This window comes from Polypterus senegalus, chromosome 3 (assembly GCF_016835505.1).
Source record: "Polypterus senegalus isolate Bchr_013 chromosome 3, ASM1683550v1, whole genome shotgun sequence".
Classification (NCBI taxonomy): Eukaryota; Metazoa; Chordata; class Cladistia; order Polypteriformes; family Polypteridae; genus Polypterus; species Polypterus senegalus.
The window spans coordinates 24,091,385-24,114,418 of record NC_053156.1 but is presented as its reverse complement, the minus strand read 5'-3'; the positions used below and the strand labels follow the sequence as shown (position 1 = coordinate 24,114,418).

The 23,034-nt window shown below is 42.2% G+C and overlaps 1 protein-coding gene across 1 annotated transcript in view; it reads right to left on the bottom strand.

Moving 5' to 3' along the window:
* The window catches only part of LOC120524928 (protein phosphatase 1 regulatory subunit 1A-like), a 163,285-nt gene that overhangs the window by 119,987 nt on the left and 20,264 nt on the right, over nt 1-23,034 (bottom strand). The window lies entirely within an intron of this gene.

Genomic DNA, 23,034 nt, shown 5'->3' with positions numbered 1-23,034 from the left:
TCGTCTCGTCTCCCAAACGAAACCAGAAAACGCAGACGCTGTAAATGACGTCGAGCGCCGTGAAGTAAGCAGCAGCCTCCTCGGGACGGCCAGCCGATGCGGGCAGTGCGCTTTTTTATTACCCACCCTGACGTTGCGCCCATCTGTTCTGTAACCTAAAATTGATTTTTGGGGTTGGCTAAGTGGTTATCTAGAGCCATTAGCAGGATCATCCGTCACGGGGGATTTCCTCTTTATTCACCACAACGACAGGGATAAGTAACTATTGTGTCTTCTTAACGACAAGTGAAGGGCTGCTTATATGAGGGAAGCTGCTTATTATTAAAGACTTTTATTCATTCCGGCGGCTCATTTTACATTCAGGTTTTATAATAACGTCTCCTTCAGTGCCCCATGATAACTGGTTTTAGAATAATTATATAGGAGACTCGTGCAGCCTGTCTCTTGGTACTGAACCACCAGCTATTGTACTCAGACCAACCAGCAATCGAAAAAGAAATGGAGTAGCTTGGGTGGCTGGCATTAATGCCATCTGAAGAGGGGCTGGGGACAATCTGTCACTGCACTGTAACAGGCTTGTCTAGCAGGCATCAGCTGGAATCAGTTGGCAGCGAAGCAGAATAGCTTTTACGTTTAGAAGCCCAGTGTGCTGACTGAGAGTCTCCTTTGACTTCACTGCTGCTTTCTGCGGACTCAAGTTCAGGCCCCACTAAGTGTATTAATCATACGAATCAATGAATTATTAATCATTTTTTTGTGTGTGGCAGTTTATAGCTTTTTGCAGTGAGGAGTCTGTTTTTAGAGGTTTTGAACCGTTTCTGTTTATTTTTGCAAAGTTTACCATTTTTTCGTTTTGATCCGACTTGTAGGCTATGTGATCGCGATCGGCATCTCCTTAAAGTCATCGAGCGTCCATTGTAAGATCTGCGGCAGTGACATGTATCATAATCCCTGATTTGGATAACCTATAAACACACATTAGTGTACTTGGCTTCCGACGGAGTTAGCCAAGCGTCAGGTCTCGTTTTCATTTTCAGTCAGATTTTAATAGGAAAACAAGAAGATGCATGTAAACCAAAAAGAGGATCCAAAATCGGGAGATCAGAGAATGCAAATGCGGAAGAGTGAGACAAAAAGTCAAAGAAGTCAAAAACAAGTAAGGTTCAGAATCATAAACGTTACAAGATCAAGAATAGCAAAGATTTGTTTTCGGGTTTGGAATCCGCAGTTGGAATAGCGAATTGAACTCTCTGTTGACCTTTAAACTTGTCCTCTTGATTGACAGGTCACAACCTCTGAGGACACGCCCCTGGCAATGTAACGCTGTCCTGGCGATGGTTATATAAAATACCGGCTTCTGAAACAAATCAAAATGGCGACAGAAACGTTACAAAAAAAAAAAAAGAATACAACTCTCAGGGGAATTGGCTAATCAAAAAACTCGCCAGAATTGAAATCTTTGATCTCGAAAAGACCCAAAATGAATGCAAGATCAACACAAATGGAGAAACTAAGAGATTAAAAAACCGGGAGTGGTCTCCCCTAGACTTTCTCACCTATTTAGATATCGGGATCGATATTTGAGGAGTAAACCGCAAGACAATGATTCTATTTTTATATTATGTACATCAAAGAACCATCAACAACAAATCAAATTAATAATATACTAAACAATTATTTTAAAAGTTGAATAAATCGGGCTCTGCAGCTGCATGAATTCAAGAGAAAGTAACACTTCCAGTTGGCGCAGGGGTTCTCAACATCCGTCCTGGGGACCCCCTGTGGCTTCGGGTTTTTGTTCCAACCAGCTTCTGTTTTTAATTGGACTCCTGGGCTAGTTAAGTGAACTGATATTGCGCAGATTCTGTGTTTTGGGAACAATATAGAAATTAGAAAAAAAAGTTTGATAAAAAGCAATAATAATAAAAAACTGTACTAAGCAGTTATTGTATATGGGAATAATGTATTTTTTTTTCTTTTTAACAATATGCTCATCTTGATGTTCATTCTGTTTTTCCGGGTGTTCTAATTGTTTAATTAATCCGTTGTTTGCTAATTAGTGGGTCTGACGCTAAGAAGTTTCCGGCTTTCGTGATTCAGTGTCGTTTGCCTGGGTGTCCGTTCTGCTCGTTTTTAATTGTCATTACTACGATTCAATGAAGGGAGCAAACTGCACAGAAGAAAGGCAAAATATAATGAAATCAACAAGAGAGTTAAGCATTTAAATGGAACTATTTCTAAATGTCTTTTAATAAATGTAAAAATGATGCCACTGTGCTTTCTTAATGTAGAATAAGAGAAGAGAAAAAAAAAAACAGCTAATTAATTGAGATCAGTGTTATCAGGTCTGGTTGAAGCAAAAACCTGAAGCCATAGTGGGCCTCCAGGACCGACTTTGAGAGCCCCTGAGTTAGCGGAAATAGGCCAAAAGTTGATAGAAATCTACGTTTTGTACCTAATACTTGTATGCAAAATTTGGTTGACCTAAGTGAAAGTTTACACACACACAGACAGACAGACACACACCATAAATGGTATTTTCGGACTCAGGGAGATCTAAAACATCAGGATTCATCAAAATCTTGAAATGGAATTTTTGGAGGATTCCAATACTTTCCCCATACTTCGTGTACAAGGAAGTAAAAATATTAACAAAAGTGACGTCACAACAGTGCTCCTGATTTTTGACTTTCAACTTATCCTCACGTTTTGCTTGCCGGTTACTTTATTCTTTCTGGTATTGATTCTAGTCTTTCCCTCACTAGGTTTCTGTCTGATTTTATTTTTTGCCTCCTGGTTATCCCTCTTGCTCATAATAACCTTTGGAGACATTGTCACTACAACTAGAGGTGATTTAGTGCCACCTGAGCAAAGATTGCTGAGTTCCACCTTTAAACTGCACACTGCTGCCTTCATGTTGACTTCAGTCACAAATTCTCAATAAAGCGTATCCCACTGCTGACACCCTCTTTTTGAAAATCAGCTGACAGGGATTGCTGCCCTCAGAGGAGGCAGCACCAACTTTCAACTAAAAGATGTTTGCACACGAAATGCTGGGCCTCTGCGCTGTTGCACTGACTGTAAAAAAGACATTCGGCCCAGAAAAATTAAAGCGTGAGGAACAGGAGAAAGAATGGAGTCAGTGGGCAAGCAAGGGTCAAAGGTGAAAGTCAAGAAGACAGAGACATCAGAGCCAGTTCGTAAACCACAACTCAAAGTCAAACCACAGGGCTTTGTTTTAAAATACCAAGTTCACAATAACTAATTCACTAAGTCTGGTGCCATCTCAGATACTCATGACTGTTACAGAGTGACCTTAAGGCCTTGTTCACACGGGCGTTAAGTTTTTGGATAAACGAACTTGCTCTGAATGTCCTAGACGTTTATGTTGCATTTTGTGGTGGCGATCGATTGACTTCTACACCGGCGTTCGTTTGTCTCTGTCTAACGCCAGCCTGCAGCCCAAATTGTAGTTTGTGTGTTAACCTGTGGAGGCAGTGTCAGGAACTGGATATGAAAGCCCTTGTCGTTTTATTTGAGGTGCCGCCTTTCAATATGGACCATTTTGCTATGTTAGATATTAATCTTCTTGTTTTAAAATACTCGTAATACGGCGACGTAGGGAGAGAAAAAATCGCCGCTACTGGGTTCATCCTGACCGCACAACATCGGGTTAAAGGAAGTTTTTTTGTGCTTTATGAAGAAATGCGAAAATTTCCGCGCAAGTTTTTTAATTACTGTCGGATGTCGGTTTCCACTTTTGATTGTCTGCTGCAGCTGGTGCAATGCCACATTGCACGCCGATCAACCAATGTGCGACTTGGTGTTAGCCCCGAAGAGAGATTACTTGTCACTTTGAGGTAAGGAAACAGTAGTCGAGTGTGCGCTTATACCGGTGTTATGCACTGAAATGCCCCCACCCGCTCTTCCGAAGCGTAAAATAAACGCGCAGAAAACGAACTAGAAGCAGTTTCCTTGCGTTCGTTGGGTTTTGAATGCCAAGAAAAAGCTGCATGCAACGTTTTTTTGATGCCGTATAAACGCACAGCCGGACAAACGCACGTCACCAAAGCTTGTGTGAACACTCTCATTGACTCCTACGTGTAGAAAACACTCGGCGCTTGATCCGCGCTCACCGGACGATACGAACGCAAAAACACTCGATTTTAACGCCCGTGTGAACAAGGCCTTATACCGGTGTGTCGATGACATCATGGGTGGCACAACCATGATACGTCATGGGAAATTCCTGTGGAAATGGGCCATGCAAAAAGCAAAAGGCGGCAGCACCTATCATTAAAAACAAAATGGCGTCAGAAAAGATAGTAAAAACTTGTAAACTGACTGCAGAATTGACCTCCTTGGGTGTTAAATCCCCAAAACAACACCAAAATGATTTTTCTAGTGCTAGGTGATCCCAAGAAAATGTATAAACAAATTCAGATCATGACAACTGTGTAAAAAGTAACCTACTGCTGACCGGGGGGACCTATGAGCATCCCTAAGTCGATGCCTAAATGGCAAGGGGGAACCTGAAATACTAGGGGGCCGTGGTGTGATAAACGTCTTAAAATCCACCAAGGAGCTGAGTGCACAACAGTGTAAGGGTATGGGGGATGGGGACTAAACATGCTATTTGTGGGGGATGGAATATGAAAGAGTTGCTGTCAGAAGGGGCGGAGCCATTCCAAAATGGAGACCATACAGAATGTGTTTCTGTGTGTGTGTGTGTGTATGAGAGATGTGAGATGGGTAGCTGGTCAGGCCTGCTTGTTTGATTAAATCCATTGGAATGGGTGTGTGGCCGCTGGCGATCTTGGGAATGGTCCTGGCTTAGATCAGCTCACTGAGTTGGGCAAAGGGAGGGTAGATGGTGTTAACGTCTGACCACAAATAAGTGGTGTGTGGTGCAGTGTGAGTGTGCAGGTGGTGGAAGAGGCAGAGAAAAAATGACTGGAGCTGCATGGAAGGAGCCATGAGAGAGCAGAGTGACAGCAGAAGCTGAGGAAGGAGATGGCTTCCACTAAACCTCACATGAGAGAGTGAGGGAAAGACCCTGCGTTTCACAACATATTAGGCCAGCAGCACAAATGATGATGAAATATCAGCCAAAAGCAAACAATTCAAAAATCACACCAAATAAAGATCTTTCAATGTTTTTTGGTGTCCGACAGTACCACCACCAAATGATAGGAACAGAAGATATCCTAACATCAAATACTCAACACTAAAAGCAGAAATGCACATGAATATTTGAAAATGTCCTATTTTTGTTTTTGAAAGAGCAAAGTGCTCAACTGTGTTGTGCATAATTAATTGAAATGATTCCAGTTCACGTTTATTGTCAGGTGTACATAATACAGTGAAAATTCTTAACTTGCATGTGTCCTCAGAAAAGCTGACAATAACAGAACACCAGCAAAGAAACGCACACGGGTATAAAGAAGTATACAGAGCATGAAACGTATACAGTACATTAACAAATATACACGATATGACAATGATGACAACTGATCCCAAAATTGAGAATCCATGCATCAACCAGAGTGTCACCTTAAAGTGTCAACTCCAAGGTGGAACTGAAAAGTTGACACATAAACTGGACAGACCTGAGCGAAAGTATGGCGAGAAAAGTGAAAGCCCGAGGGCTTGACCAAGCAACCCAGAAACACACCTGTGGTGCCAGGCACAATGAATGCTTCAAAAACTGCAAAGAGGGAGAATGTATCCCAGGAACATAGAAAAAAACTTTATCACGTCAAATAGGTTGAGTTTTCGATAAACGTTTTAATAATGCGTTACATTCTTGAGTCAGGTTTATCTTCTGGGGATTGGGAGGGGTAGTGCCCCACTTGCCCAAAATGCAGAGATGCTACTGCAGCTGATATTACTGTATCTGAAATGGGTGGCTGGCATCATTATCATCCATCATGGAGAAACACACACTGCACACTTTTATACATTTTCCCATTTTAGTCACAGTAAAGGGTATCCCATAATTGATCCCATCGTTTTTTTAGATCAGAAGACCCCCAGTGTCTGTGGAGCACTTCACTGCACTGTAATTGTAGGTTTTACTTTGTTGCACTTTCACCCACTTCAGTCACAAAATTCAGTAAAGGCAATCCCACCTCTGACACCATCATTTTCAAAAACAGGTGACAGGAATTGCTGCTGTTTTTGGAGGCCGTGTATCACAGCATTGAAGTTACTACTATGACGGTGGTCTTTTAAGTGTCCTTTATGACTGGAGAAGCATCTGCCAACTAAGCTGGACCGATTATTTCAGACAAAAATGCAACCTGAGTTGTGAGGCTGCACTGTGCCACCATGCCTTCCTGAGATAAAATGAATAAAATTAAATATCAGAACAATAAAACTTCTGGCAGACAGCAAGCATGAATTCACTGCAACTTTGCCCCCCACAGATCTGATAGCCGGTGCTCCCCTCTCTCGAACTGAAATGTACAGGTTGATATTTTTATTTCCCTGACGTTTTGTTCGCTCAGTGGTGCTCCCACCAAATAAGCACAAGGATTGCAAGCCCGTGGATTCTTCACTTCTTCCTGTTTGTATCGGCACTCTGGGTAATACTGTTAAAGGGATTGCACACCAGACAGATACAAGTCCAAACCAAAACGCATTACCTGTACGACACAAGTATACCAACACGTTTCCAGTTTCCTTTCTTATCTTTAAATGTATTTCCACAAGTTTTTTAGCACACTACTAAGATTAACGGGGGACTGCCCCATCCCAATTTTGGCTGCTATAGTTGTATGATATCACGTTGGCCTTGCAAATCATCATGGGGCACTGGGACAAAAAAAAAATATCTAAGCCAGCTGTATGGTGAATTTCCAGAAAAATATGTGGAAACGAGATTACTGGCAAACGCCGACTGTTCCCTTGTGAAAAATACTTTGATGGATTTTGCCGATTGTCTCCATTTCTGACATACCTGTATAATGAAGGACAGAGCAGAAAGCTTTCGGTATAATGACAGAGGCGTCAGAACTCAATAGAAAGAAGACATTATACAGACATCAAACAATGCAGCTTAATCATGTGGTGTAAGCTCTGCTTCCTATGCTAACTATGAAGTTATCCACAAACATGAACATTTCCTCAAACACATTAAAGTAAGCCGATTCTTAAACTATCAGGATGTTTAAAATAATGCAGCATTAATGATAAAACTCATACGTGATGGGATTGAATGATAATACGGTAAAAGTCCGATGGCCACATATTGTTATCCTCCGCAGTGCGTGCAGAGTTTGCACATTCATCATTTCCCTAAAACTGCATACATTTTATTAATGTACATTACTAAATTTGCCATATTTAGCAGTCATTTTTTTCTCTAAAAATAAAGGTGCTTGCCAAGTTTTTTTTTCCCTTACCTTTTGAGCGATGCATTTGTTCAACTGCACCAAACGGCACCCCACTGAGAATTCCGATGACGAGTGCACACCACCTGTCTGTCGCACTCCTGCTGCTCCTAAGAACTGGGACCATGGAGGGCTGCTGCCGTGCAGCCGCGTTCTCGTATAAGCGACTCGATATTGACGCCCCAAATAATCAGCGCTTCCCAAACTCGATCCTGGGGGCCCACTGTGGCTGCAGGTTTTTGTTCCAACCAGCGTCTGTTTTTAATTGGACTCCTGGGCTAATTAAGTGAACTGTTAATTACCAAGTTCTGTATTTTGAGAACAATATAAGAATTAGAAAAGTAATATTGGTAAAAAAAAAATATTAAAACATACCAAGCAGTTATATTGGAATGATGTATTTTTTTAACAATATTTTAATCTTGATTTTCATTCTGCTTTTCTAGGTGTTCTGATTGTTTAATGAATCCATTATTTACTAATTTGTGGGTCTGATGCTAAAGTAGTGGCAGCCTTTGATTATTCCGTGGGTGTTTGCTCTGCTAGTTTTAAATTGTCATTAATAAGATACGACGAAGAGGAAAAACTGCACAGAGAAAGGGCAAAATATAATGAAATCAACAAAAGAGAGTTAAGTATTTCAATCTATAGCAAAAGCAGAAATATTTCTAAATGTCTTATAAATGTAAAAATCATGCTGCTGTGCTTTTCTGAATGTAGAACAAAAGAAAAATAATACCAGCTAATGAAATGAGATCAGTGCTACCAGGTGTTGTCACTGATTAGGAATCTGGTTGGAACAAAAACCTGAAGTCTCAGGGGGGCCACAGGGCCGAGTTTGAGAGCCCCCTGGTCTAAACGTATATTTCAAGTAATAACTGCCAAAATATGCAATGTGATCAACAGCCCCTTTCTGCTTATAAAAACTGCTGCTCTGTCTGCGTTCATCTTGTTCATTCCTTTTGAACACCTTCCTGTGTTGGAGGAACTGAGGCACAACCACAACAACAACAACAACATTTATTTATTGTCACAGGTGGCTGTGGGGGCGACCCAGCCGGGATGCCCCGGAGGACCGGAGGAGGCAACCACCCTGGTGGCTATGGGGAGTACGGGTACAGAGCTTTGAAGCTCAGCCCCGTAGGGGCCCATGGTCACCGCCAGGGTGCGCTCCAATGCCTTTGGAGCCCTGGACCTCAGCACTTCTGCCACACCCGGAAGTGCTGGGGGGAAGAGGATCGGGGACACCCGGAGTGCTTCAGGGTGCGCAGCTGGTACTTCCATCACACTGGGGAGTGCCGGCGGAAGATTGTCGGAATGCACCTGGAGCACACCCGGGTGATTATAAAAGGGGCCGCCTCCCTCCGTTTGACAGCTGGAGTCGGGATAGAAGGAAGGACAAGGTCTTAAAGGAGGCAAGGAGGCGGCCTGAACAAGGCAAAGGCATTTGAAGAGCTGGCCTGGACTTTGGGGACTTTGGGGTTTGTGCACCGTAAATATGGTGTCAGGGATGCCAGGGGCCATGACCCGGCCGGGACGACATGAGGGACCGGATGTGGGTTTGCACCCACCCTGGATCACGTGGGGGTCGCCTTCCTGGTTGCTCTGGGGGCGACGGGTACAGGGCATGGAAGCTCCACCCTGTAGGGGCCCGTGGTCACCGCCAGGAGGCACCCCAATGCCTTGGGGACCTGTTACCCCAGCACTTCCGCCACACCAGGAAGTGCTGGGGGGAAGAATTAGGACGGCGCCCGGAGAGCTGCCGGGAGGACAGCCGGCACTTCTGCCACGCTGGGGCGTGGCTAGAGGTGGAATGCAGCGGAACACCTGGGGCTCATCCGGGTCCTGTATAAAAGGGGCCGTCTCCCTTCATTCGAGCCAGAGTTGGGAGGAAGAAGGAGACGAAGCTTGCCTGGGAGGAGTGGTGGCTGGGCCCTTTTATAGCCCACCTGGAAGCGTTCCAGGTGATTAACCACTTGGTCCTGATTGCACTTCCAGGTGGGGCTGAAAGCTCGTCCAGCCGGGCTGTGGGAAGCAGGCAGCTCCCCCTAGCCGCCACGCTGGGGCCCAACCAAGCTGTGGAGGACTCCATCTCCCATGGAGCCCTGCGGGCAGTTGGGGAGTCACCGTCGGCCAGGGAGGCTGCCACCAAGCGTCCCGGGGGAGGTATTGGACTGCCCATGGCGGCTCCCCCGGAACATAAGTAGCAGGGGCGTCCCTGCCGGGCATGGGACCCGGCTGTCCTTCACAATGGAAAATAAACGTGTTATGGGTGACTTGAATGTGTCCGCCAGTCTGTGTCCAGGCCGGCTTCCACATTATATAGCACATTTTCATACAAATAATGTAGCTCAAAGTGCTTTACATGATGAAGAAAGAGAAAAAAGACAAAGTAAGAATCTCAAATCAGAGAACACTAATTAACATAGAATAAAAGTAAGGTCTGATGGCCAGGGAGGACAGAAAAAAAAACTCCAGACGGCTGGAGAAAAAATAAAATCTGCAAAGTTTCCCTGGCCACGAGACCACCGAGCCCCCTCTGGGTATTCTACCTAACATAAACAGTTTGGGTTTGGTGCTGTGCCGACTGGACTCGCCTAATGTCAACTGGGTTAAAGACCTGTGGCTCTCAATGTCGACACTGTTGTCGTTTCTTGTGTCTGCTATTGTGATTTAGTTGACAAAAGGTAAACTTTACTTTTTCCTTGCACTGAAGTCTTTGCTGTCCCGGATTCTTTATAATGATGACTACACACTCCATTGTTAACTGATCTTTCGGGATGGTTCTGATTACTTGCTTACCATGCATTTGCCAGCAGTGTTTTATCATAAAAAGCATTTACGGTTCTTGAGTACAGTAATAAGAGTATAAGTTTAACATGTCACTGTACTCTGTGCAAATAGATCTTATAAATGTGCCTTTTTCTACTCACATGCACAGTTGACACATTTAGCACAGAGGTTCACCATATAGAACAGCTCTATTCAATAAGGGAGCGCACAAAAAGGCGAGCTTCAAAAGGGCGGCCTCAATTGAGCCGGCGAATAAAGGCGTTCGTAGATAATTTAGTTCAAATGGCTCTGGAATATGTGAAGAGCAACAAAGGTGCAGATCTACTCTACTGTAGTCGAAGGCTACACATTCGGAAATGAGAAAACTATCAACGGGAAACACATCTGGAAATGCACTGAATATACGATTGGAAAATGTTCGTCTCGCTGTCATATCAAAAATGGATTATCTGTCAAGAGACGAATTGGATGTTTTAATATTCTTGCTTTCGCCTTTTTGTACGTTCAATCATTGACTTTATCTAATACATTTTCTGTAATAATTTTGTTGCATTTGCCTTTATTCGCTGCGCCCAATTGACGTCGCCCTTTTGAAGCTCGCCTTTATTTACGCGCGCCTTATTCAAGGATACCATATAGAACTGCTAGGCAAGCATTATAAGACAAGACCGATAGAGACAACTGGGAAACAGGCAGTCACACTGAGGGCAATTGTATATTTCTGTGTGTCAAAGCCAGCATGAAACTGTATCCTCTTTGCCTTGTTTGGAATGGCATGATTCACCTAAGTGGGGGCCTGCACATGAAGAAAGAGTATGAAGCCTTGGAACATTGCCTGGCACAACTTTGAAGCCAATGGAATGATGAGAGATAACGTCATCCGAGCCTGAAAATCCTTCCTACGTGGTGACGAAAATGGCAGACTCTACACATCAGGCCCCCACTCCCAAACTGGGTTCTTGACATTGGCTTCCTTCGTCTGTTGTTCAGCGTAAGCCATCATTAAACAAAGCTAAGCTATTTCTCCTATGTGATATCTTACCGCCGTATCACTAAGGGAGAGGTATCACCTTTTATGTTATATCTACAGTATATAGACTCGGGTTATGTAACACGCTGCAATCACAAAAGAACTCATCATCAGGCAGCTAGCACTCTCTGCTGGATACAAGGTTTGAGAATATTTCTACTTTACTTGAGTATAAAAGTCTCTCTCTGCTTTCACTTTTACTTCACTACATTTTCAAACACAAAATGGCTGCTTTAACTTTGATATGTTTTGCTGCAAGCAGTCAATACTGCAATAATAAGACAGAAAAATGAAAACGCTATGCAAATATGGACAATGCTTTTCTTAGTTATCTAAGCTACAGGTTTCCATCGCTTTAGGAAAAAACACTTTACAAATGTGTGCCGCTCTCGCTAACGCCCAGTCATCTTCAGAGTCATTCCCAGTAAAAACAGGTGGGGCAGAGCTGATTTTGGTGACACATAATCCCAGTCCCAGTTATTACTGGGTTCAAGTGGTGTCCAATCAGACTGCCTGCCAAACCACGTGGGGCTGCAGGGAGGTGGACTTGTGCAGTGGTTCACTCACCGTGTTGCTGACATGTCTCCTTGTCATGTTATCCTTGGACATCACAGGTCCAAAACATGAAACAGTTGGAAAAGCCCAAGAAAAACCGAAAGGCCATTCCTTTGAATGTGAAACTAGACGTGATAAAGTCAAGGTAAAACTTGTTATTAAATATTATTTAATGAAGGGAAATGTCTTTCTGACTATCTTATTTTCTATCTATATTTCTGACTATCTATTTTATAGCGCCTTTCATATCTATCTATCATGTATATAGCACTTTTTCTATCTATCAATTTTCTAAACCTGCTTTATCCTGTGCAGGGTCACAGTAAAGCTGGAGCCAATCCTAGCAAGTACAAGGTGTGAACAATTCCTGGACCAGTTGCAGGGTGAACATACAGACACACATCAGGGGCCGATTTAGCAACGCCAGTCCACATAACCTGCATGTCTTTGGACTATAGGAGGAAACCCACAGGGACATGGAGAGAACATGCAAACTCCATGTAAAGATGTGAACTCTGGTCTCCTAGTTGCAAAACAACAGCACCAACACTGTGCCACTCTTTATTCTATTTTATAGTGCCTTTCATATGCTATATATCCACTTATTATACAGTGCCTTTCAAATCTATTATATAATCTATTATAGCATAATGTCTTTCACATTTATCTGTAATATAATGCCTTTCAAATACTGTACTGTATATTGATTTCTTATTATACCATATCTTTCAAATGTATTTATTTATTATACAGTACCTTTCACATATATCTATAATATAGTGCCTTTTATATGCTGTATAGTATCAATTTCTTATTATATAGTGCCTTTCATATACTATCTAGCCACTTATTATTATATAATGCCTTTCAAATTCTATTTGTTATGCAGTGCCTTTCCTATCTATCTATTATATAGTCTTTCATATACCGTATATCCATTTCTTATCTATCTATCTATCTATCTATCTATCTATCTATCTATCTATCTATCTATCTATCTATCTATCTATCTATCTGTTATACAGTGTCTTTCCTATCTATTATATAGTGCCTTTCATATACTGTATAGCCTCTTATTATTACATAGTGCCTTTCAAGTTCTATTTGTTATGCAGTGCCTTTCCTATCTATCTATTATATAGTCTTTCATATACTGTATATCCATTTCTTATTTGTGATATATGGCAGGCAGTTTATCCCGGCCAATACCCCTACACTGCTAGATTGAGTCCTCCCTGCAACATGGAGGGGCCCCGAATTCCAGCAGGGCATCATGGAGATTGGAGTTTAACTTCACAGCCCTGCTGGATACCGTGGAGGCCACCAGGGGATGCTGCAGGGACGCACGAGTATTTTTATAGCCCGGAAGTACTCCCTAATCACGGGGACAGAAGGAATGAAGTACTTCCGGGCTGAAGAAGATGAAGTTTTCATTTGACCCGGAAGTGTTATGAAATCACATGGACTGAGGGAAAGAAGCACTTCCGGGTCAGCGAATATAAAAGGACGATGGGAAACCCCAGCAGGGAGAGCCGAGTTGGGAGGAAGGGGGACGGAGCTGCTGGGAGGAGAGGAGGATTTATTGTGATTGATTATTGTGATTCATTATTATTATTATTGTATTATTGAGTATAGTGGAGGTGGAGGTGCTTTGTGCACATTATTGAAATAATAAATTCATTATTGGGACTTTTTACCTGGTGTCTGAACGTATTGTCTGAGGGTCCAGGGGTCAACACCTCCCCCTATCTGTCACATTATTATATAGTGCCTTTCAAATCTGTCTATCTGTTATGCAGTGCTTTTCCTATCTGTCTATATAGTTTCTTTGGCTAGGGATCTGCACTGGTAATCGGAAGGTTGCCAGTTCGAATCCCGTAAATGGCAAAAGGGACTCTGCTCTGTTGGGCCCTTGAGCAAGGCCTTTAACCTGCAAGTGCTGAGCATAAAAATTTGAGGGGGTCCCACCTAAATCAGTAACATGGCTGAATGTAATGTTTGCAATTGAAATTGAAATTTGTGAATTTCCCCCTGGGATTAATAAAGTATCTATCTATCTATCTATCTATCTATCTATCTATCTATCTATCTATCTATCTATCTATCTATCTATCTATCTATCTATCTATCTATCTATCATATAGTGTTTTTCATATCTATCTATCTATCTATCTATCTATCTATCTATCTATCTATCTATCTATCTATCTATCTATCTATTAATTGCTTTTTTGTGCAGTGGTCGATGGCAGTAATGGTTATCATTAATTAAACTGCCCAGTGCCAATTTAAATGTTTTATTTCTCAACCTCCTGTCTGCAGATGGGTACAACTCCATAGACTATTTTTCCCCTCTGCAAAACTCAGTGAATTCTCATTTGATTTTTATTTTATTTTTTTTTTTAGCCAGTCAGGTCTTTTCAGAAAATATTTTGAAAAACAAAGACATCATGTTCTGTCAGGATGCTTTAAACATCAAGTAGGACCCTCACCTCCAATCTCATGTTTGTACATTGTGATGGCTGAATCTTCAAGTGGACCCAACACATACATATTTTCACTTCAGGCAGTGGCTGGGCAAATTATGATTCAAAGTAAATAATAATCAATCTAGGAGTGTGAAAGAATAAATTCAATCTGAATTTGAATTGTCATATACGGTAGCGGCATGCGCTGATTTAGAATCGACCGAGTTAAGACGATTCGTATTTACAGCTGAGGATCATAGGAAAACAATACAGTAATAATGTTCTTTAAATTGCCAAAACCAACAGCAGTAACAAGTCTTTCACAGGGTCTCCTATGTTTTCTGACGCTTGGAGGTCCCTTTAAGTGAAGTTTTGATCGGCTCTGCTCCACATGAGTTAATTCTTATGCAATGTCCTCTTTACACCAGTGTTTATTTAACTTTATGGTCCCGTTACCCGGTTTTGCCTTTTTTTTTTTAATTCCTTGATGACCCACAACTTCAAACCAGTCCCTTGGTGAAATGAACTCAGTTACAAACAGGAAAACATATCACACAGCTCGGCCGATCACTGAGGCAGACCATCGATGACAATCTGCGACTCGGGATGTGATCCACTGGTTGAGAACCACTGCCTTACATGGATTCAGTGAGCGAAAGCTGAGACTTGAAGATCAGTTTGTGCTGCTCTGTACCAGCAGTTAAAGTACGTGAACCTGTGATCCACACCAGACCTTCAGAGCCTCTGTGGTAATGACCATGTCAGTCTGACATGTGACCCCAAAGGACCGACCCTAATGATCCTGTAAGTCAGTGCATGACTGTTCACAGTTTTTGTTTGTAATTGTGTGCATGTGTATACTGTACATACTCTCTCCCACAAGACATTCATCTTTTTAAACTTAATTATATAAAACTAAATTTATACTGTCTGATAATTTTAGCTGATAAACTTAAATTAAATTTTATTATATTTATTCTGGTTTTATTGCACTGTAACATTTTATTAACTTCATGTTGTAACTGTTGTTATTAATATGCTCTGTAAGGTGTATACATAAAATAAATTATTATCTCCTTATTATAAAAAAAAAATCTTGGAAGGAAACGAGACATGGTTGTCTCAGAGACGCTTTCACGTCCCACAAGATGAGTCTTCGTGCCAAGCGATGTAACCACGCCCGAGGCTGGAAGCCCCGCGAGACAAGAGCTTATGCAAAGAGATTTGGACAAGTCCTGCCCACATAACCACGTACACGTTTCAATCATTTCTCAGTTGTGTGAATGCTATGGTCAGACACATTTCTTGTAGAGAGAAAGAAACGATATTCACTCGTATTGCGTCGTCACAGTGTAATTCTAAACACAGAATCAAAATTCAATGTGATATTGACGAAAAGGTGAAAGTGAAAAGAGATCGAATTTATGAACACAGGTAATATGACAGAAGTGCGCTGCACGAGATGCAGATTACGCAGCACGGCAGCAGCTGCAATCCAGAAGTTGATCGAGCAAAAAGGGGGTAAAAAAATATATATTTGTTTCCCATTGTATCACTATTTGTGAGTGGGTGTCAAAGGATCGAACGCATCTCCTTGGGGTGCGTTCAGCCCCCCTCTTCACAACGCGAGCGACAGAGACGCAAAGTGGCTGGCGCATAGCACAGGCCGGGGGTTGGCGAGCGAAGCAAGCAGGGGGTGAATCCCCCAAATTATTATTATTATTGTTAGTAATATTTCTTTTCATAAATAAAATCTATTTTATTATATATATTATGTTTGTGCTTATATTTTCCATAGGACCACATTTTTACAAATTTATGCAAATTTTTTGTTAAATAACGAAACTGTATCCTTTACTCAATTAGTTTCCAAGACATAAACTTTAACTTTTCCTTAAGTAAAATTTTGAGTAATAGTACTTCTACTTAAGTAGAATTTTTGCTTTAGTAGAATCAAAGCAGTGAGATCTAGCAATTGACGTCATTAAATGTGATCTGTTGTGTGGTGTGACGCCTTCCTTAGTGAGATTTTTGCAAGCACAGGGTGTCCCAAGGGTTAGTCTTAGGGTTAGGGTTAGGAGAGGATTCAGTGCTTGGTCCTCTCCTTTGTTTACACCTCCTCACCAAGTTCTCCTATCCAGCTCGGAGGTTTCTCTTATCAGTGCTACATCACTACGTCACTCCTATACCTGTCCTTCCCACCAGTGGACCACACGGGATCAGCTGTTGCAACCAGGATGAACCTGGCAAAGACAGATCTGCTTGTGATCCCAACTCTGCCGTCTGTTCAACACTGCATGTCTGCTCAGCACAACTCACTATTGCTAACACCCATGAAGTCAGCGCGGCCACGTCAAAGTCCTGACCTCAACCCAACAGATATGTTGTGGAAGGACCTGAAGGGTGCAGCTCATTTGACAAAACCCAGCAACTTCCCTGAGTTCAGGCGATTCTGTATGGATGAATGGGATAAAATTCCTCCAAGCCAATGTGCAGGACTGATCGAGACCTCCCGGAAATGTTTAGCTGCAGTTATGGCTGCTGAAGTGGGTCACACCAAATACTAAAAGCAAAGGTTCACATACTTTTGCCACTCACAGATACATCATACTGGGTGATTTTCCTCAATAAATAAATGACCAAGTATGATATTTTTGTCGTATTTATTCAATAGTATTCTCTTCACCTACTTTTAGGACAAACTGACAATGAAGGAATATGGAAAATTCTGAAGGGATCACTAACTTTCAAGCACCACTGTAGAATCTTTAAATTAAAATTGTTTTTTATTCTTATTTAAATGAAAAGGATCTGTTACCTGCGGTGGGCTGGCGCCCTGCCCGGGGTTTGTTTCCTGCCTTGCGCCCTGTGTTAGCTGGGATTGACTCCAGCAGACCCCCGTGACCCTGTAGTTAGGATATAGTGGGTTGGATAATGGATGGATAGACTGTAAAGGCTCAGTTCTTTTAATCTTTCTTCACTTCACCTCCTCCTTCACTCTTTTTTTTGCTAGTAAAATACTGAAAGAATCTCTTAGGGTCTTCTTTCGCCTTATCTATATATATAATTTACTAAGGCAAGACACCCATGGAAAGCACGCCGGAAGGGGCGTGGATTCACTAAGCCGCCGACAAGTAAGACACCTATGGCGCACGCACAAAGAAGCCACGCCGGAAGTGAATCGCCATATGTAGCGTGTAAAACGGTTTGCGAGGGGTATCCCATGGGATCCTTAAAACAATCCTTTACAACTGAGGTTAAAACACAATGAAGTAAGCAGTCTTTAAAAACCAAGTTTTCGGTTACGACGCTGTTACACATTAAAGCTTCAAAGAGCACAAAAGGCACAGCAGGGAATGTCTACAAAGGCAAAGCAATCCATGGCAAACAAGTCTCGGACACAAATCCAGCAAACACAGTTAAAAAAACAGAGCACAGGCCAAAAAATCCAGAGAATTCACCAACCCTAATTGCATTTGAAAGAACCACATGGAACTGTGGGTTATCATCTCTTGCAGTGATGGGCAGGTGACCCTGTCTCTTTGGGGACCACTCTCAAAAGACACGAAACAGAACGCACATGGATGTTAAAAAATTAAATAATTAATACTGTTAACATAAACAGTAAATAAAATAGACATTAAAAATTAGAACCCCAGCCAGGGAAGGAACCCTGGGAGAAATGCACTGTATGAGAAGGATATAGGAGTCGTTGTGGACTCTAAGCTGTTGACTGCCAGACAGTGTTGAGAAGCCATTAAGAAGGCTAACAGACTGTCAGGTTATATAGCGCCTTGATGTGTGGAGTACAAGTCACAGGAGGTTCTGCTCAAGCTTCATAACACACTGGTGAGGCCTCATCTGGAGTCCTGTGTGCAGTTTTGGTCTCCAGTGCTGCAAAACGGACACAGCAGCACTAGAAAAGGTCCAGAGAAGAGCGACGAGGCTGATTGAGGGCTACAGGGGATGAGTTATGAGGAAAGATTAAAAGAGCTGAGCCTTTACAGTTTAAGAAAAAGAAGATGAAGAGGAGACCTGACTGAAGTGTTTAAAATGATGAAGGGAATTAGTCCAGTGGATCGAGACGGTGACTTTAAAATTAGTTCATCGAGAACACGGGGACACAGCTGGAACTTGTGAAGGGGAAATTTCACACAAACATTAGGAAGTTTTTCTTTACACAAAGGACGATAGACACTTGGAATGAGCGACCAAGTAATGTGGTAGACAGTGAGACTTGAATGGCCTGTTCTCGTCCAGATTGTTCAAATGTTCTAAATACAAGAATCTTAACACTAGGATCTATTTGCTAAAGAAGCTAACTACCATTAAGTTGCTTGAAATATCCGTTTACAGCAAATGTCCCACTAAACTTGGACCCTACAAGAACAAAAATGATAAACAAAACCCTTAAAACAAAAACCTAAGGTAACATATAAATACCTCCAACTAAACAAAATCCCACATATAAAAGTGAGTAAATACCACACGTAGGGTCAAGTTACAGTTAACAGCCCACCTAACCCACACATTTCTGGAAGGAGGGATGAAGCCAATTAGAACAAGAATTGAAGCAACACACCGAGTGCCCTGAGTGTACCCCTTCACTAGACAAGAGCGACAAGGAGAACCAGCAGACTCACGACTGACTCGAGAATGACCAAAAATATTTCCCCTGGATTTGCTCTTGTAAATTTAATTAAACAAAAATATGGAAAGGGGGGCAGCATGGTGATGCAGTGGTCCGTGCTCCTGCCTTGGTTCAAATTTCGCACTATGTCATGGTCTTTATGGAGTTTGCTTGTTCTACTTATGTCTGAATGGATTGATCCCAGACATTTTCAGATTTGTGGATGTTAGGTTGATTGGTGATTCCTGGTTGGCCCGGTGAGCATAAACGAACTCTGCGGTGGTCTGGCATCCCACCCAAGGTAGTTTCCCGCCTTGTGCCCAGTACTTCCAGGAAAACGTTGAAGCCTCCTGTGACCCTGAATTGTATGAAAAGGATTTGAGAGTGTTGTGTTATGAAAAGGGTTCAATAAAAGGATGAATGAATGAATGAATGGATGGATGGATAAACATTATATTTGTATTGCTTTGAAAGAAAATTTGGCAGCAGTCACAAATGTGTTTTCTTACTTATTTTATTTATAAAACAGCAGGCTATCTATCTGTCCATCCATTGATTCATCATCAAACCCGTTTACTTCACATGGGAGTCGTTGATGCCAGAGCTCATCCAGGGCAGACGCTACCCCTCTATGAGGAGTATGAAGAGTAAGAGGTTTATAGAAACTTACAACTAATGGGTAACAATCTACTAGGTGCTCAACTCACCTATAATGAAGGGTAAAAGAGTCTTAATATTTAAAAATCAGTACAATCTAACAGTTATGCCAGTGAAGAATTACTAATCTCCTCTTCAATGAACAATTTTTAATTTCAAAGCGTCATGTGCCATCCTCCCAAATCAGCCTGGCATTTTCTTCTCTCCGCTGTTAAGCCAAGAAACGACAGGAGACGTGTGAGCAGAGCAGACATAGTAATTTGTGCAAACTTTGGCAGTGACCAGAAATGCCCTACAAAGTAAAGATGTATCCAGCGTTGTCTGCTTTATCTCTCACAGATGAGCTCAATGCCTCCTACACCTGCTCTCACCTTGATAACAAGCAGCCCGTCATACTATTGGCTGCAGTGTCACATGATTCATCATTTCTGTACGTGACACCAGGAGGAATTTTAAACAAGTGAACGTCCATAAGGCATCTGGTGCGGATGCATAAAAACCCTGTAGTGACCTATAAGTGGGTCTCTTCAGTAGCGTCTTCAGTATTTCATTGAGAGAATCTGTGGTCCCTGCCCACTTCAAAAAAAAACAAAAGTGAGCCGTCTTAATGACCACAGATCAGTGGCACTCACTCTAGTCATGGTGACTTGCTTTGATTGGCTGGTGCTGAGACACATGGAAAAGAACATTCCAGATAATCCTGATCATCTCCAGTTTGCAAAACATTACCGAAAGTCCGCAGAGGATGCCATTGTCCTTGCACTTCATTCTATCCTGGCACATCTGGAGAATATAAAAATGTGATGCCGGAGTATAGTTTACAGCTCAGTGCTTAACACTGTTGTGTGGTCAAGGATGATCACCAAACTCCATGGCTTAGTTCTTAGTGCCACCTTCTAACGGCTGTGATTTTGGACATCCTAACCAAGAGACCTCAGCATGTAAAGACTGGCAACATCACACTGCCCCTCATTATGGGAACTCTGCAGGGTAGTGTTCTGAGCCCACAAGCACGGCTGTGTGGGCTCAAATTTGTCATTAAAATGTGCTGATGGCACTACCATCATAGGCCTGAACACCAACAATGATGAAAAAGCTTACAGAAAAGAGACCCGACTCAATGGAGCCAGGACAATAGTGACAGCAAAATAAAGAAGCTGCTCATGAGGCTTAGTAAGGAGAAGGCAGGCCACACTAACATATCAGGGGAATTTAGCAATCTTTGGCATGACTATCGCCAATGAACTGAAGTGGGCACAACACATTTCAGCTCCTACCAAGAGGGCTCAGCAGCACCAGACGTCTGAGGGCAGCTTGCCTTTCTCTGTTTGTCCTCATGAATGACTACAGGTGCATAGTGGGGTTCATCATCAATGGCCTTGTCACATCCTGGTATGGCATCTGCTAGGCTCAAGCATGCAAAGTACTGCAGAGGATGGTGAGGCCGATTCTTTCTGTTCAGGACATACACAACCCACTTTGACACTTTGAAAGGCACACAGGATTAATAAAGACAGCTGCACAATGCCATTTCACAATCCTCCCTTATGGACTGACACTGGCACTCGCATCAGTAGATTCAGGGACAGTTTCAATCCACAGATTGTAGCCAGTCACAGTAACAAATATTGTAACATAAAACACAGTATATATAGAATGCTAAGGTTTGTCCACCTGTAACGTGACCTTAATTTTGGTCTTGATTGAGCACTTATGACCTGAACCCTCATGGTTTGGCAAAATAAATGTGAGGTAACAGCAACCTCATCAAAATGACCTTGGCTTGTGGGTTTCTTACAGCAAAGTGATAGACAAATGAAGTGACATGGCTGAAAGGAAAAGAAGACCAGTGACATCTGCTGAACATCTAGCAAATCTCAGAGGATGGTGACGTGCAGAAGAAGATCATAAGAAGAAGAAGAAGGAGAGGAACAACAGCGCCATCTGCAAAGCATTAAGTTAGGCATACAGAATGTGAAAATGAAACAGAAGCAGAAATGCATGCAACTGGGGGTCTGCATGTAATCACTGGGGCTAGAGCCTGGATCTTGATCTTAAGCGTATGGCCTAATACGTTCAGGTAATGCAAGACTTTTTAAGTAACCATAATTAATGATAGGCAAATAAAGTGACATATGCTGAGCATGCCAAGTTGGAGACATTGAATGAAGTATGAGCTCCTATGTTAGTGAACAACTGGTAGAGAGTTTATTGTTGTTTATACATATCTAGCCTTGTGTTGTGTCACACAACCTGCTTCCTAACATGAAAGGCTCCTTACTTTATCTTCTTAAAACAATGTGCTTAGACAAACAACATCCTGTTTTGCAATGTCCTGTATTTATTAAGCGAACATCTCACTTTTTAACAAGTGAATAAAGGACAGTATAGGGGCCTGTGCTTGTGTGCCAACTAATAAGCATACCAAATGCTAACCACCATAATGCTATTGAAAGAAGATGAGCAACATCTACTGAGCGTCAAGCAAATCATAGGAGGTGCTTCTGTGATGAGGACTGAGAAACCATAAGAAGACCAGACACAGAAGCACATCCTCAGGTAAGAAGTAATCCTGACTTTACAGCAACAGGCAAACTGGATGGCTCATTTGGCAGGACAAAGTCCAGCATGCAGAATGCAACAAGAACAAGAAAGAAGACAGTTAAGTGAAGCCCAATATGTTCTGGAAATTCAAAATATTTTGTATTGGGGCAACCTGGTGGTCACTATGGTCTCTACAAGCCCATCTACTGATAACCCCCCAGGACTTGGTACATATGTATTCAGAAATCATTATCAAGTCTTCCTGAATAGGAAAATGTGGAAAGAAGACATCTGCTGAGCATCAAGCACATTGCAACAGGTGCTTAACAAAGAGCAGTTGAGCAGCAGGCAGACACGAAGTCTCATGGATGTAGAAGACAGAATCCATGGTATGGAATACAAGAACAAGAACGAGAGAGACGAGCACCACTTCAGAAAGTGACGTCACCAGTGTGAAAACTATGAAACCGCATTTCTTCATGATGACAACAAAAGAACACGTTGCCAAAATGGAAGAGTCCAGCTTCCCCTATATGAGCATTGTTCATTTTGGGACTGTTAGTCTGAGTGTTTCACCAGAATGCATTATTATATATTGCCACCCATCTTCACATAGAGGACACCTGAAGTGCTCTGGTGATTGGCGCTGTATTTTAAAGGTTTTTCGCTTCCTCTCTCTGAAGAATGCAGAATTGACAGCTGTAACATCTTTGACCTTACTTTCAGTGTTAGTCCACCTGGACCCACCTCTTCCTGCCAGAAGGACATATGACCAGAAATTAAGCCATTTTGAAAACAGTCCATCGTGGAAGTCCTGTCAGAAAAGACATTTTTTGCAATTACTGTTTCACGAGGTTTATTCTCACCTGAACAAAGCTTACAGCACTGTGAGAATTCTGTTTTTTGCTTTCCCCAATTCCTTCAATATCATCCAGGAATGGATAAGACTTTGGTGTCCTGGGT